This window comes from Arachis ipaensis, chromosome B01 (genome assembly GCF_000816755.2).
Source record: "Arachis ipaensis cultivar K30076 chromosome B01, Araip1.1, whole genome shotgun sequence".
Taxonomy (NCBI): domain Eukaryota; kingdom Viridiplantae; phylum Streptophyta; class Magnoliopsida; order Fabales; family Fabaceae; genus Arachis; species Arachis ipaensis.
In genome coordinates, this window is record NC_029785.2 from 39,719,970 (window position 1) to 39,733,513 (window position 13,544).

At 39.0% G+C, this 13,544-nt stretch overlaps 1 long non-coding RNA gene across 1 annotated transcript; it reads left to right on the top strand.

Annotated features, from left to right (window-relative positions):
- LOC110269512 lies at positions 7,821 to 8,704 on the top strand. Its single transcript, XR_002358323.1, has 3 exons — positions 7,821 to 8,014; positions 8,427 to 8,551; positions 8,677 to 8,704. It is a non-coding gene; the product is annotated as an uncharacterized LOC110269512 (long non-coding RNA).

Here is a 13,544-nt window from a genome sequence, read left to right on the forward strand (position 1 = left end):
GCTCGGATCTGGTAGTGAACGCGTCATTCAATAAAAGAGGCATAGAGCTTATGACAACAAAATGCACTAAACAAGGATTAATCCTAACTAACAATTGAGCTAGCAAACAATCAAGACAGAAAAATGTAAGTATTCACATATCAACATATTTACACTAACCAACAACATGGCACACATATGCAACTCCCCGGCATCGGCGCCATTTTGATGCGTATTATTTTGTCGGTATAGAATTTTTACCAATAAATTCCGTCGTGAGTATAGTCTAAACCAACAGCTATAACACATCAAACAAAGAAAATGTGTGTCCACAATTCAAATCAATAATCGAGAGTACTAGTCCCGAGTCGTTCTCCCTAGGAGTTGCCCTAAGATGCACATCATTGGTTAGGAGTTCTCTTGGTGTTTTGAGATTGAACACGAGAAATGTGAATAGGCTTGAATCAAAGCAATGAACAACTAGTACTTAGACTAAGGGACACAAGAACTGGAACTAAACAAGAGTGAATGACAATCAATCAATATAAAATCCTTGGCAAGGGGTGAGAATTGGAAGTCCTATCATCATTATCTCCATCAATTGTGACATCAATTGGCTATTGCTCCACTTAGTTAACCTCTAAGTCAAGTGGAGATAATCAATTTGAGTCCACAAGTCCTAGTCAAATCCTAGGGAGAGACTAGAGTTAGTGTCATTCAAATCAATTAGTAATTTTCAATTGTCAATCAACAAAAGACCTTGACAATTCAAGTGTCTCCAATTACCCAATCCCTAAGCCAAGAGTGAAGATCTACTCCATAGCTATAGTTGACATTTTTTCAAGCATTTGGTGAGCAATAATGGAAGACGTCATGAAACTGAAAAGAGAATTTGAAGTAAAGCTTTCTATTACAAACAATTAACAACAATCAAGCAATTAACAACAATGAACATGAAATTCCTCAATTCATTAATAGAAATCAAAGTAATAAGATCCAAATCCATGATCTACAATGCTAGAGTAACAAGAACACTAAATTGAGAGTAGAAGAATGAGATCTACACATTAGAGCAATGTAAAATTAAATTGAATTCAGATCTAACCAAAGGATCCAAGTGCAATTGAAATTGAGAAAGCCAAAATCTAGAGAGAAGTTAGATCTCTCTAGAAACATAACTTCCCAAAACTAACTAAAAAGTGTGTAAAGTGTGAATCCCCCCTTAATCCTTGGTCCTTTATGTCTTTTCCCTCCAGAATTCTGCTCAAAACTGGGCTTGGGGCTCCTCTGAAATCTCCGGCCACATTTTTACTAAAGAAGTCACGTGCCGAGTGATAAACCACTATTTTATGGTTTATCTTGTGCTCAATTGAGTAGTTTTTATCAAGTCTTTGCATACTTATTCATATAATTTGCATGGTTTTACAATTTCTTCCTAGTTTTGTTCTATAATCGAAAACTTGCTTCTTTGGCCTTAATTTTGCTATGTTTAATCCTCACTTATTACCATTCGATGCCTTGATATGTGTGTTAAGTGTTTTCAAGGTTTATAGGGTAGGAATGGCTTAGAGGATGGAAAGGAAGCATGCAAAAGTGGAAGGAATACAAGAAACTGAAGGAATTGCTGAGCTGTCCAGCCTAACCTCCTCGTACTAAATCGACCATAACTTGAGCTACATAGGTCCAAATGAGGCGGTTCCAGTTGCGTTGGAAAGCTAACATTCGGGGCTTTAAAATGATATATAATTTATTATAGTTGCCATGCTGTTAGATGACGCGTACGCGTGGATCACACGTACGCGTGACATGGCAAAAGTTCAATCCACGCATACGCGTGGACGACGCGTATGCGTGACAGAGCAACGTGCTGGACGTATCAAAAATCACTGGTGGTAATTTCTGGGCTGTTTTTGACCGAATTTTCATCCCAGAAAACATAGATTAGAGGCTACAGAATGGGAAAATTCAGAGATTCATACAAACAACTTCTCATTCACATAATTTTAGGTTTTAGATGTAGTTTCTAGAGTTTAGGGTTTAGGATTTCTCTTAGTTTTAGGTTTATTTCTTCTCAATTCTAGGTTCAATATTCCTTTAATTTAGTTTCTTTTCTACTTTTATTTGTCTTAGTATCCTACTTTATCTATTTCCCCTATACTTTATGTTGCTATTTGGTTTATGAATTCTCATGTTTAATTTGATTTTTTATTTAATGCAATTTGAAGTATTTCATATTTATGATTTTAATCTAGCTTTTTATATTCTTAGCTTGAATTGATTAACTGGAGACACTTGAGTTATCAAACTCCTTGTTGATTGAAAATTGGAATTTGCTGGTTAGTTTGGATCCCTCTAAAGCTAGTCTTTCCTTCAGAGTTGACTAGGACTTGAGGAATCAAATTGATTAGTCCACTTGACTTTCCTTTATTTAGTAAGGGTTAACTAAGTGGGAGCAATGAACAATTCTCATCACAATTGATAAGGATAACTAGGATAGGACGTCCAGTTCTCATTCCTTGCTAAGAGCTTTATTATTTATTATTTTAATTTTGCAATTTGCTTTTCCTGTTCATTATTCAAAACCCAAAAAGATATAATTCCATAACCAATAATAACTACACCTCCCTGCAATTCCTTGAGAGACGACCCGAGGTTTAAATACTTTGATTTATTTTATTGGGTTTGCTTTAGTGACAAACAAGTTTTTGTATGAAAGGATTATTGTTAGTTTAGAAACTATACCTGCAACGAGAATTTATTGTGAATTCATTACTAGCAAAAACCTGTTCATCACCGAGCGTCACGCGTACGCGTGGGTCACACGTACACGTCGATGAGAATTTGCAAGTCACACGTACGCATTAGGCACGCGTACGTGTCGATGGGATTTTTGCTCAGCCACGCGTATGCATCCACTTTTACGCACCTATCCAGATCCTAGCTCCCACGCGTGCGCGTTGGCCACGCGTGCGCGTCGATGCCAATACTCCAAAGCTCCATTTTCCATGCTCTTTCCACTTATGCATGCTTCCTTCCTCTCTTCCAGACCATTCTTGCCCCTATAAACTCTAAAATCACTCAACAAACAGATCACAGCATCGAATGGTAATAGAGGGAGATCAAAATATAGCCTATTTAGGGCCTAAAAGGCATGTTTTCAACCATCAAGCAATACTAGGAAGGAGATACAAAACTATACATTTTATATGGATAAGTATGATAGAATATTGATAAAACGCTCCAAATTCTACACAAAATAAACCCTAAAATTGTTGTTCATCAATAGGACGTCGTGCGCTTTGGTGTAATATTGTGCCTCTCGTATGAGCCTTTTTGCCTCCCTTTTATCTGTGGGGAGTGTTTCGGACTTGAGGTAGTTGATTATGGGGGTCATCCACCCCTGGTCCTGGTCTGATATGTTTAGGACCTTCTCTTCCTCTGAGGTTGACGGGTTTTGTAGGGTTTCTTGGATGAGGCTTCTATTATTGCCCCCTGGTTTGGTGCTGGCTAGTTTTGAAAGTGCGTCGGCTCGGGCATTTTGTTCCCGAGGTATATGTCGGATCTCATACCCCATGAATTTCTCGAGTTGTTCTCTGGTTTTGTCAAGGAATTTTTTCATGGTGGGATCCTTTGTCTGGTAGTTTCCTTCTATTTGTGAGGTGACCACTTGTGAATCGTTGAAGATAGTAAGCTTTTGGGCTCCGACTTCTCTAGCCAGCTTCAAACCAGCCAGTAGGGCTTCATACTCGGCTTGATTATTTGAGGCGGAGAACTCGAACTTTAAGGAGAGTTCAAGTTGGGTCCCTTGGTTACTTTTCCAGGATAACGCCGGCCCCACTCCCAGCTTTGTTTGATGAGCCATCAACATAGAGGTTCCATTCAATGGGGGTTCCTGGGGTGTCGGTGTACTCTGCGACGAAGTCGGCCAGGTACTGGGACTTGATGGTCGTCCGAGCTTCGTACTTGAGGTTGAATTTGGACAGCTCGACTACCCATTGAAGGATTCTTCCAGCCAAGTCGGTTTTCTGTAGGATACCTTTCATGGGTTGGTTGGTCCGTATTCTGATGCTGTGGGCTTGAAAGTATGGTCGAAGCCACCGGGAAGTAAGTATGAGGGCGTAGGCAAACTTTTCTATCTTTTGGTAGTTTAGTTCAGCCCCTTGTAAAGCCTTACTGATAAAGTAGATGGGCTGTTGTCCGTTATCGTCTTCTCTGACTAGCGCTGATGCTATCGCCCAACTTCCAACGATGAGGTATAGTATCAGTCCTTCTCTTTGTTAAGGTCGGGTCAGGATAGGTGGTTGCCCCAAGAATGTTTTAAAGTTTTGGAAGGCTTGTTCACATTCTTGGGTCCAGTCGAACCTCTTTCCTTTTCTTAGGGTTGCATAGAAAGGTAGAGATCTTAGGGCCGATCCGGCTAGGAGCCTAGACAGGGCTGCTAGTCTTCCATTCAGCTGATGTACCTCCTTGACGCAGGTCGGGGTTTTCATGTTGAGTATAGCTTGGCATTTGTTTGGGTTTGCCTCAATCCCTCTTTGGGTGAGCATGAACCCTAGAAATTTGCCAGCTTCTACCGCGAAGGTGCACATTGTGGGGTTCAGTCTCATCCCGTGCTTTCTTATGGTGCCAAATATTTTGGCGAGGTCGGGTAGCAGTATTTCTTCTCTTTGGGTTTTTACTAGCATGTCATCTACGTAGACTTCCATCAACTTCCCGATGTGGTCGGTGAATACTTCGTTCATCAACCTCTGATATATGGCCCCTGCGTTCTTGAGTCCGAACGGCATCAGTACATAACAATAGTTTGCTTTCGGGGTTAGGAACGAGGTCTTCTCTTGGTCGGGTTGATGCATTGGGATCTGGTTGTACCCCGAGTAGGCGTCCATGAAGGAGAGGTACTTTTATCCTGACGAGGCTTCGACCAGGGTGTCGATATTCGGGAAGGGATAGGGATCTTTTGGGTAGGCTTTATTGAGATTGGTGTAGTCTACACACATCCGCCACTTTTCGTTTAGCTTTTTGACCAGTACAACGTTGGCCAGCCACAGTGGGTACTTGACCTCCCTTATGAACCTGGCCTGTAGCAAGGCCTGTACCTGTTCCTCCATGACTTGTGACCTCTCTGGGCCGAGCTTTCTGCGCTTTTGTTGTACTGGTCGAGATCCAGTGTATACTGCTAGTTTGTGGCACATTAAGCCAGGATCTATGCCGGGCATGTCCGCGGCTTTCCATGAGAAGAGGTAGAAATTGTCCCTTAGGAACTTTATTAGCAGCTCCTTTAGATCTTTCTTCAGGTTTGCACTTATGTTTGTTGTTTTATCTCTGGTGTCTCTGATCTGGACCTCTTCGGTCTCGCTCTCCGATTGAGGACAAAGTTCGTCGCGCGCCTAGGCTTCTCCGAGTTCAATGGTATTGGTTTATTTACCTTTGGGGTCGCCCTTTAGGTTCAGGCTTTCATTGTAGTAGCGTCGCGCGAGTTTTTGGTCTCCTTTAACAGTGGCTATACCTTCTGGAGTTGGGAACATCATGCATAAGTGTGGAATGGAGATTACTGTGGCGAGCTGATTTAAGGTTGTCCGGCTTATGAGGGCGTTGTATGCGGAGCTCACGTCAACCACGATGTAGTCTATGCTTAGTGTTCTGGACCGGGATCCTTTTTCGAAGGTCGTGTGTAGTGGGATGTATCTAAGTGTTTGGATTAGAGTGTCACCAAGCCCAAATAGGCTGTTGGGATATGCTCTGAGCTCCTTTTCTTGCAGTCCGAGCTTGTCGAAGGCGGGCTTGAATAGGATGTCTGCGGAGCTTCCTTGGTTGACTAGTATCCGGTGAAGGTTGGCATTGGCCAGTATGATGGTAATGACCACGAGGTTATCATGCCCAAGGATGATGCCCGCGGCGTCTTCTTTGGTGAAAGAAATAGTGGGGAGGTCGGGTGATCCATCCCCTTCTCCGACATGGTATATTTCTTTGAGGTGCCTTTTGCAGGACGATTTGGAGATTCCTCCTCTTGCGAATCCTCCATTGATCATATGAATGCGCCTTTTCGAGGTGTGAGTGGGACGTTCAGCTCATCCGCCCTCTTCATCCCTCCTTCTCTTTTTTGGCTCGTCCGTTTTGTTTGCTAGGAATCGATCTAGTCTTCCTTCTCGCGCCAATTTTTCTATGACATTCTTCAAGTCGTAGCATTCATTGTTGGGATGTCGATAGATCCAGTGGTATTCACAGTATTCAGTCCGACTTCTCCCCTTTTGTGTTTGATTGGGCGTGGAGGTGGGATCTTGTCTGTGTTGTATATTTCCTAGTAGACGTCTACTAAGGATACCCGAAGGGGGTGTAGTTATGGTACTTCCTGGGCTTCTCTGTAGATTGGTCTTCCTTTTTCTTCGACTCCTTGTCTTTGTCCCAAGGTGGGTAGGAGAACCCAGCTTTAGAAGTTTCTCCTAATCGGGAGTTTTCCTCCATGTTGATGTATTTCTCAGCCCGTTCTTGTACTTCATTTAGGGATGTGGGGTGTTTTTTAGATATACAGTGGCTGTAGGGCCCCTCACGTAGATCGTTGATGAGTTCCATGATGGCTACTTCTGTGGGGAGGATCTGTATGTCGAGGCACGCTTTATTGAACCTTTCCATGTAGCTTCGGAGGCTTTCCCGATCTCCCTGCTTGATCCCTAGCAGGCTTGGGACGTGTATGGCTTTATCCTTTTGTATGGAGAACGTAGCTAGGAATTTTTTGTCGAGGTCGTCAAAACTCGTGATTGATCTGTGTCGTAGACTGTCGAACCACTTTATAGCTGTTTTGGTCAGGGTGGTCAGGAAGGCCTTACAACGGGTTGCGTCTGAGGCATCCGTGAGATACATCCGACTCCTAAAATTGCTGAGGTGATGGCTTGGGTTGGACGTGCCATCATATGGGGTCATGGCGGGAGCTTTGAAGTCTTTTGGGACCTTAGCTTTCATGATTTCTTTTGTGAACGGGTCTTGGTCCTTGTGGGCGCTAGTTTCACGGTCGGATCGAGTGGTTCTAGTTTTAGATCGACTTCGAGTTTTAGGAGCTTATCTTTCATCTCCCATTGCTACCTTGTTTCTCTCCGGAGATTTCGCTCGGCTTCTCGTAGTCGTTCGGCTTTTTGTTTGAGCTGTTTGAGGCGATCCTGCTGTTCACGGATGGCCTCTAAGATTTCTGCGCTCTGGGGTTATTTTTCTCCCTTGGAGTGGTGTGCATCCTTCGGAGAGGTTGGTGTAGCTTCCGTGTTCTTTAATGGCATTCCTTCTTCTAATCTGGAGGTGTGGTCATTGGTAAGAAGGTTGTTTGCCATGACAATGGGATGACTTCCAGGTCCCCAGCAATGGCGCCAATGTTTCGAGGGTTACCTGAAACGCTGAGGCCGATCTCGGACGGGATCTTCTGGTCTGTTTGAGCCTGTCACGCCCGGCTTGTTGGAGTTTGAGATGTTGCTGGCCTTTGATCACCGGTGGGTGGTGGTACCTGCAAGAGACTCCGATGCTTAAGTCAGTACGGGCTTTAGGCAGATTTTTTATAGAATTGGGATATGAGTTATACCTGGGTGCTCCAGTGTATTTATAGTAGTGTCGAGTGACCTTCCTTTGAGATAAATTTGTTATCTTATCTTATCTTTTGTAGGTGAGATCATTATCTTTGTCTAACCGCCTCCTAGTGGGCGGTGGTTCCTTTTACTTTGGGCCTTTCTGTGGTGATTTGTCCGAGCTCTTTATGAAGAGGTCAGTGTCGAACCAACCTTTGAAGAGGTCGGTCGATCTGTTTTAGTCCAACTCGGACCTTATAGCTCGGTCTAGGGTATGAACAAGTAGGTTACTGGAGCTGGGAAAAAGTAATTACTGGTTACAAATTACGTTGAAGCAGATTTGAAATTTTCATACTAATTCATATGTATACTTTTGCACTTTTCAGACATTGATTTTATCTAAGAATTAAATTAGAGACTGGCCAGGTTCAATTCTTAAGTCACTTTCTAGTTTGTCATGTCTGAAGCTGGACAATAATCCTCTGAGACAGGTAATGACTAATGATTTGGGAGTTTTTCTTTTCTTTTATCCTGTAAAATGAATAATGATATCAACATGTGTATATAACCATTGCAAAACGTAATGCCTTATAAATTATTAAGATAGTTTCTCTAATAGAAAAATGTGTATAAATAATTTCGTCTCTCCATGGTGGCAATTGCTATTTAGGTTCTCTGCATTTCTATGCCTACATGGATAAGATAAATTAGAAAGTAAGAAAATATATGTTTTTGTTCCTTTATAGTTTGTCATTTCCAAGTTAAGGTTTTTCTCTGGTATTGAACTATGTCAGTGACCCTGCTGTATGTAAAATAAACTTTTGTGTGCATATAATTTATTCTCTATTTAAAATTCCAATCAGAAGAGTAATATCCTGACCCAAATTTGCAATTTGATTATAGATACCATCAGATGGTTTTGAAGCAGTGTCTATGCTTCAGCTCCTGGATCTCAATGGTAATGCAGCTTCATTAGTTGATGGTCCTTCATTTTCTTGTTAGACACACCTTCAAGAGCTTTACCTGAGGTTCGTTATTTGAATCTTATGATTTACATAAGATTAATTAGATAATCATATGTACAGAATTTCACTTTCAAATAACTTTATATTTTTGGGATCTTATGATTAACTTCCACACCACAAAATAACAGGAGAATGCAGCTCGATAAGTTCCCACATAAGATATATTGAAGTTGCATCAACTACAGATCCTTGATTTGAAATAGTATCCCCTTCAATCAATTCTGGTATTTTTTTTCTCCTCTCTTTAAAGAACAAGCAGCAGGCATATCTAATTTCAATGCATATTTTTTTTTTCATTTTTCCCTTTCTTTCAGGGGATAAAAGATCTCAGTCCTCTCAAGGAGCTTGATTTATCTAATAACAACATCTCAGCCCTTCCACCTGAGTTGGTGAGAAATAAATACTGGTTCTTGCAGGTTTTGCATTTAGTTGAATTAATTAGTTAATTCCTATCTTTATTGCAACTATAGTCGTTCATTCACACAACTGAAAACTGAGGAATTTCTTCAAACTTGGATGTTAGGCATGTATAAACTAATAGCCAAAATAGATAAGATGAATTTAGTGGTATGACTGGTGTCAATTTTAACGGTATTTCTTATAGTGAATGTTAATTCAATTGTTTTGTGTATCCAAATAGAAAAATGTTATATATATGTTTGTCCTCTCTCTTTCTCAAACATTTTCTTAGTAAACATTATTAGTATTAGAAATGTATAGTTTTATATTTGATTTACTAATTTTTTATTTTGTTTACAGAAAAACCATGTTGAAGCGAAAAACGAACTTAATTAAGGTCACAAATTTTGAAGAGCAAATATTAGAGAGTAAAAGTCATGAACTTGTGGACATGATGATAAACCTACTTGCTACTTAGCTATTTCAACTCTCTTTTGTTATTGTATTTTTTGCAAAATTAGATGATATAGTTCGAGGTTGTTATGACTTATGCTAGTATTATGGTATTTGCAAAAATAATGATCATATAATTAGAAGTAGTTAAGACTTAGACTAGTATTATAGTATTTTGCAATGATGATGTAATGTGATAGTGGATCTTACATAATGCTTTATAAAACAAATTTGATGGTAAATTTTCAATTAGTTTTATTTAGTAATTTGATTCAAATAGTTACGGTTATTTATTGACACTAAAAAAAATAGTTGGAACAAATTTTAATGCAACATGAGACAACTATTATAAATAAAGAATTATATAATTACAAAAAATCGTTGTCAAAAGTTATAAAAGGCAATGATGTTAAAACCGTGGTCAAGGGTAGCAACAAAATGGCAATGGTATTAAAACCGTTGCAAAAAAAAATCAAAGGCAACACTTTTAAACCGTTGGTTTTGTAAATAAAAAAACTACAACAGTTTAAAACTGTTGCCTATCCAGTTATGGTTTTAAACCATCACGTCATGAAAGAGAACCGTTCTAAACCTTTGCCTATCCAGTAACGGTTCTAAACTGTTCTTTAAAAATTATTGTCAAAACCGTTATCTATGCCAATAACAGTTTTTTTTTGTTGCTGTTGCCCTAGGTAGAAAACCATTGCCTATGAGCATTGGTAACTGGCCGCATATACCACCGGTCAAAAACCATTACCAAAGCATTGTCTAAAGTATTAGGAATGGTTTTTTGATTTATGCCAATGGTATTCGACCGTTGTGAAAATCCTTATTTGTTGTAGTTATCGGTTGTGAATTGCCAATAGTTGCCAATGACGCCGTTTTCTTTCTTTCCTTATTTTTCCTTCGATATTTTCTTTTTTCCTTTTTTACCTCTTCCTTCAAACTCATCTAATAGAGTTTTATGAGAGGATATTTTGCAAGATTCTTTCTTGGTGAACATAGTTGTTCATATCAACGAGTTGGAAGGAAGAAGAAGATCTGAATCCTTATTTCTCTGTGATTCATTGATTTTTTAAAATGGCAAACACAGTAAGCAGATCCTCGAGTGGTGGTTTTGACAACCAGAATGATGCCAATCTCCTCTATCAACTCACGAATCTTCAATCTCAAATTTTGAAGAGCAACACAAGTTCGATTCAAGATCAATCAAATCCTTATTTTCTCCACCCTAGAGATAATCTAGGTAGTAGGGGTCGTGGAGCTACAATGGCATGCTCTCATTGTAACAAGCAAGGCCACACAGAAGATGTGTGATATAAGAAGCATGCGTACTCCTCCCAATTCCATCAATGGCAACAACATAACACCACAATCAATCACGGGATTACTGAGGAGTATGATGATATACTCAATGAGAAACAATTCCAGCTCAATTGTCGCCAAGAGAACACTAGAATATCAAGATCTGAGTTCACCCCAGATCAAAGATTTGCCTTGTTAGAGTTGATCAAAGACAAAAGTGTGCAGTAACAACCGCATAATGCATACCAAATTTTGACTAATTCCATTCAGACCTCCACTCCAGGTAAAATCATTGCATTACATTTTAATGCGAGAATTATGAGCATTATCACTCCAAAATCTGCACTATGGGTCATTGACTCTGGTGCAACAGATCATGTGATTTTCGACTTAAAAGATTTACAAGCTTTCAAAATATTGCTCCAATCAATGTGATATTGCCAAATAGGACTAAAACTGTTAGCACCATCAATTGTATAATCACATTCTCTAAAAACTTTTTTCTCAAAAATATTTTGTACATTCCTTCTTTTGATTTTAAACTGATCTCTATAATTAAACTCAAACTTATATTGCCAACTGTTAATCGATGATAAGTGTTGTGAGATACAAGATCGATCCACATCAAAGATGATTGACATTGCTAAGTGTAGAGAAGGGTTATACACAATAAGTAGAGAACCAGAATTTCTCTCACTTTCCCCCTCCTCCAACAAAGCAAGCTTCATTGGCAGTAACTACGACTACTATTCATCCCACAACACCTTCATACACTGAGCACAACAATATTTGGCATCTTAGATTCGGACACATACCCATGCATGAAGTAATTTTACTGAAGAAATATTATCCTTTTATAGATTGTATTGCTTCAAAACTTCCTTATGACTCATATCATTTTGCAAAACTAAAAAAACTATCTTCTGATCTTAGTACAAATAAAATAAAAGATTGTTTTGACTTAGTTTATATGGATATCTGGGGTCCTATTTCTGTCCCCTTCCAATAAAAGACATGGGAATTTTTTTTAATTGTGGTGGATGGCAAGAGTAGATTCACTTAGATTTTTTTATGAAAACCAAATCTGAGGCATCACAATTGGTTATTAATTTTATGAATTTTGTCAGAGTACAATTTCAAAAACAAGTTAAGTGTATAAGGACTGATAATGGGCCAGAATTCACTTTAAAATCCTTTTTCGCATCAACTGGTATTTTACACCAAAGTTCTTGTGTAAAAACACCAGAGCAAAATAGAATTGTAGAGCAAAAACACTAGCACATTTTAGGTGTTGCTAGAGCACTATTATTTCAATCAGAAATTCCACATTATTTTTGGCAATATGCTGTTGGTCATGCTATTCACCTAATTAATAGGCTGTCCAACACTAAACTGGATAATGCTAGTCATTATAAGCTTTTGTATGGTAACTTACCTGACCTTTCATATTTAAGAGTATTTGGTTCTCTTGCATATGCCTCCACATTAACAAATTCAAGAACAAAATTAGACCCAAGAGCCAGAAAAATAACTTTTCTCGGTTTTAAATTAGGAACAAAGGGTTTTCGACTTATGGATTTAAAATCAAAGAAAATTTTCATATCTAGAAATGTAACTTTTTATGAAACTCATTTTTCATTTTCACATTCTACTAGCACTGACATTCCTGCGGTACCCACTCGTACTCCATAATGCATTGATCTTTTTTAATATGATACACCATCCACACATCATTTGCAATCACCCACACATATCACACTCACATATTCAAATGAGCATTTCTCAAGCTCAAGTACTCACCAATTTTCTCACACACCATTGCACCCATTATCATACCACACACTAACAATGCACCTGTATCACAAAACTATGACATCACACATGACTGCATCACTAGAAAATCTGAAAGAGTCAAGAAACCGCCTGCTTATTTGAAGGACTATAATTGTATAATAACCCACGCAGCTCACTCTAACAACTTTTCCAACTGTAACTCTTTATATCCTATCTCACAACACTTGTCATATGATAAACTAATCCCAAAATATAAGTCCCTTTCTCTAGCCATCACCTCAAATCTGGAACCTAGCACTTATGAGGAAGCAGCTACACATGAATGATGGAGAAATGCAATACAAGTTGAGTTGATAGCTCTAGATCATAACAGAACTTGGTGCTTCACTAAACTCCCAAAAGGCAAGACAGTTGTGGGTTACAAATTGTTTTTTTTTTTTTTTGCTAAAATTCAATCACGATGGCACCATAGAAAGGAACAAATCGAGACTAGTTGCAAAAGGATTCACTCAAGTACAAGGAGTGGATTATGGTGATACTTTTAGTCCAGTTGTCAAAATGACTACTCTACGAATAATGTTAGCATTAGCAGCAGTAAAAAAATGTCATTTGAAACAGCTGTATGTCAATACTGCTTTTCTTCAAGGAGATTTGGACAAGGAAGTTTATATGAGGATACCACCTGATTTGGCTTTGCCACAACCAAGTTTGGTTTGTAAACTGCAAAAGTCTCTTTATGGTCTTAAGCAAGCAAGCAAATAGACAATGGAACATTAAGCTCATTCAAAGTCTTGTTGATGATGGTTATAAGCAGTTATTTATGATCATTCCCTCTTCATCAAGCAACAATCCGAAAGCTTCACTGCCATCTAGTATGTGTTGACAACTTAGTTTTAACCGGGGATGAGATTGTCGAAATCAATTCCATCAAGAAAATTTTGGATGACAAATTTAAAATAAAGGATCTTGGTGATCTCAATTACTTTCTGGGAATGGAAGTAGCATACCCTAACACTGGAATTCACATTTATCAGTGGAAGTATGC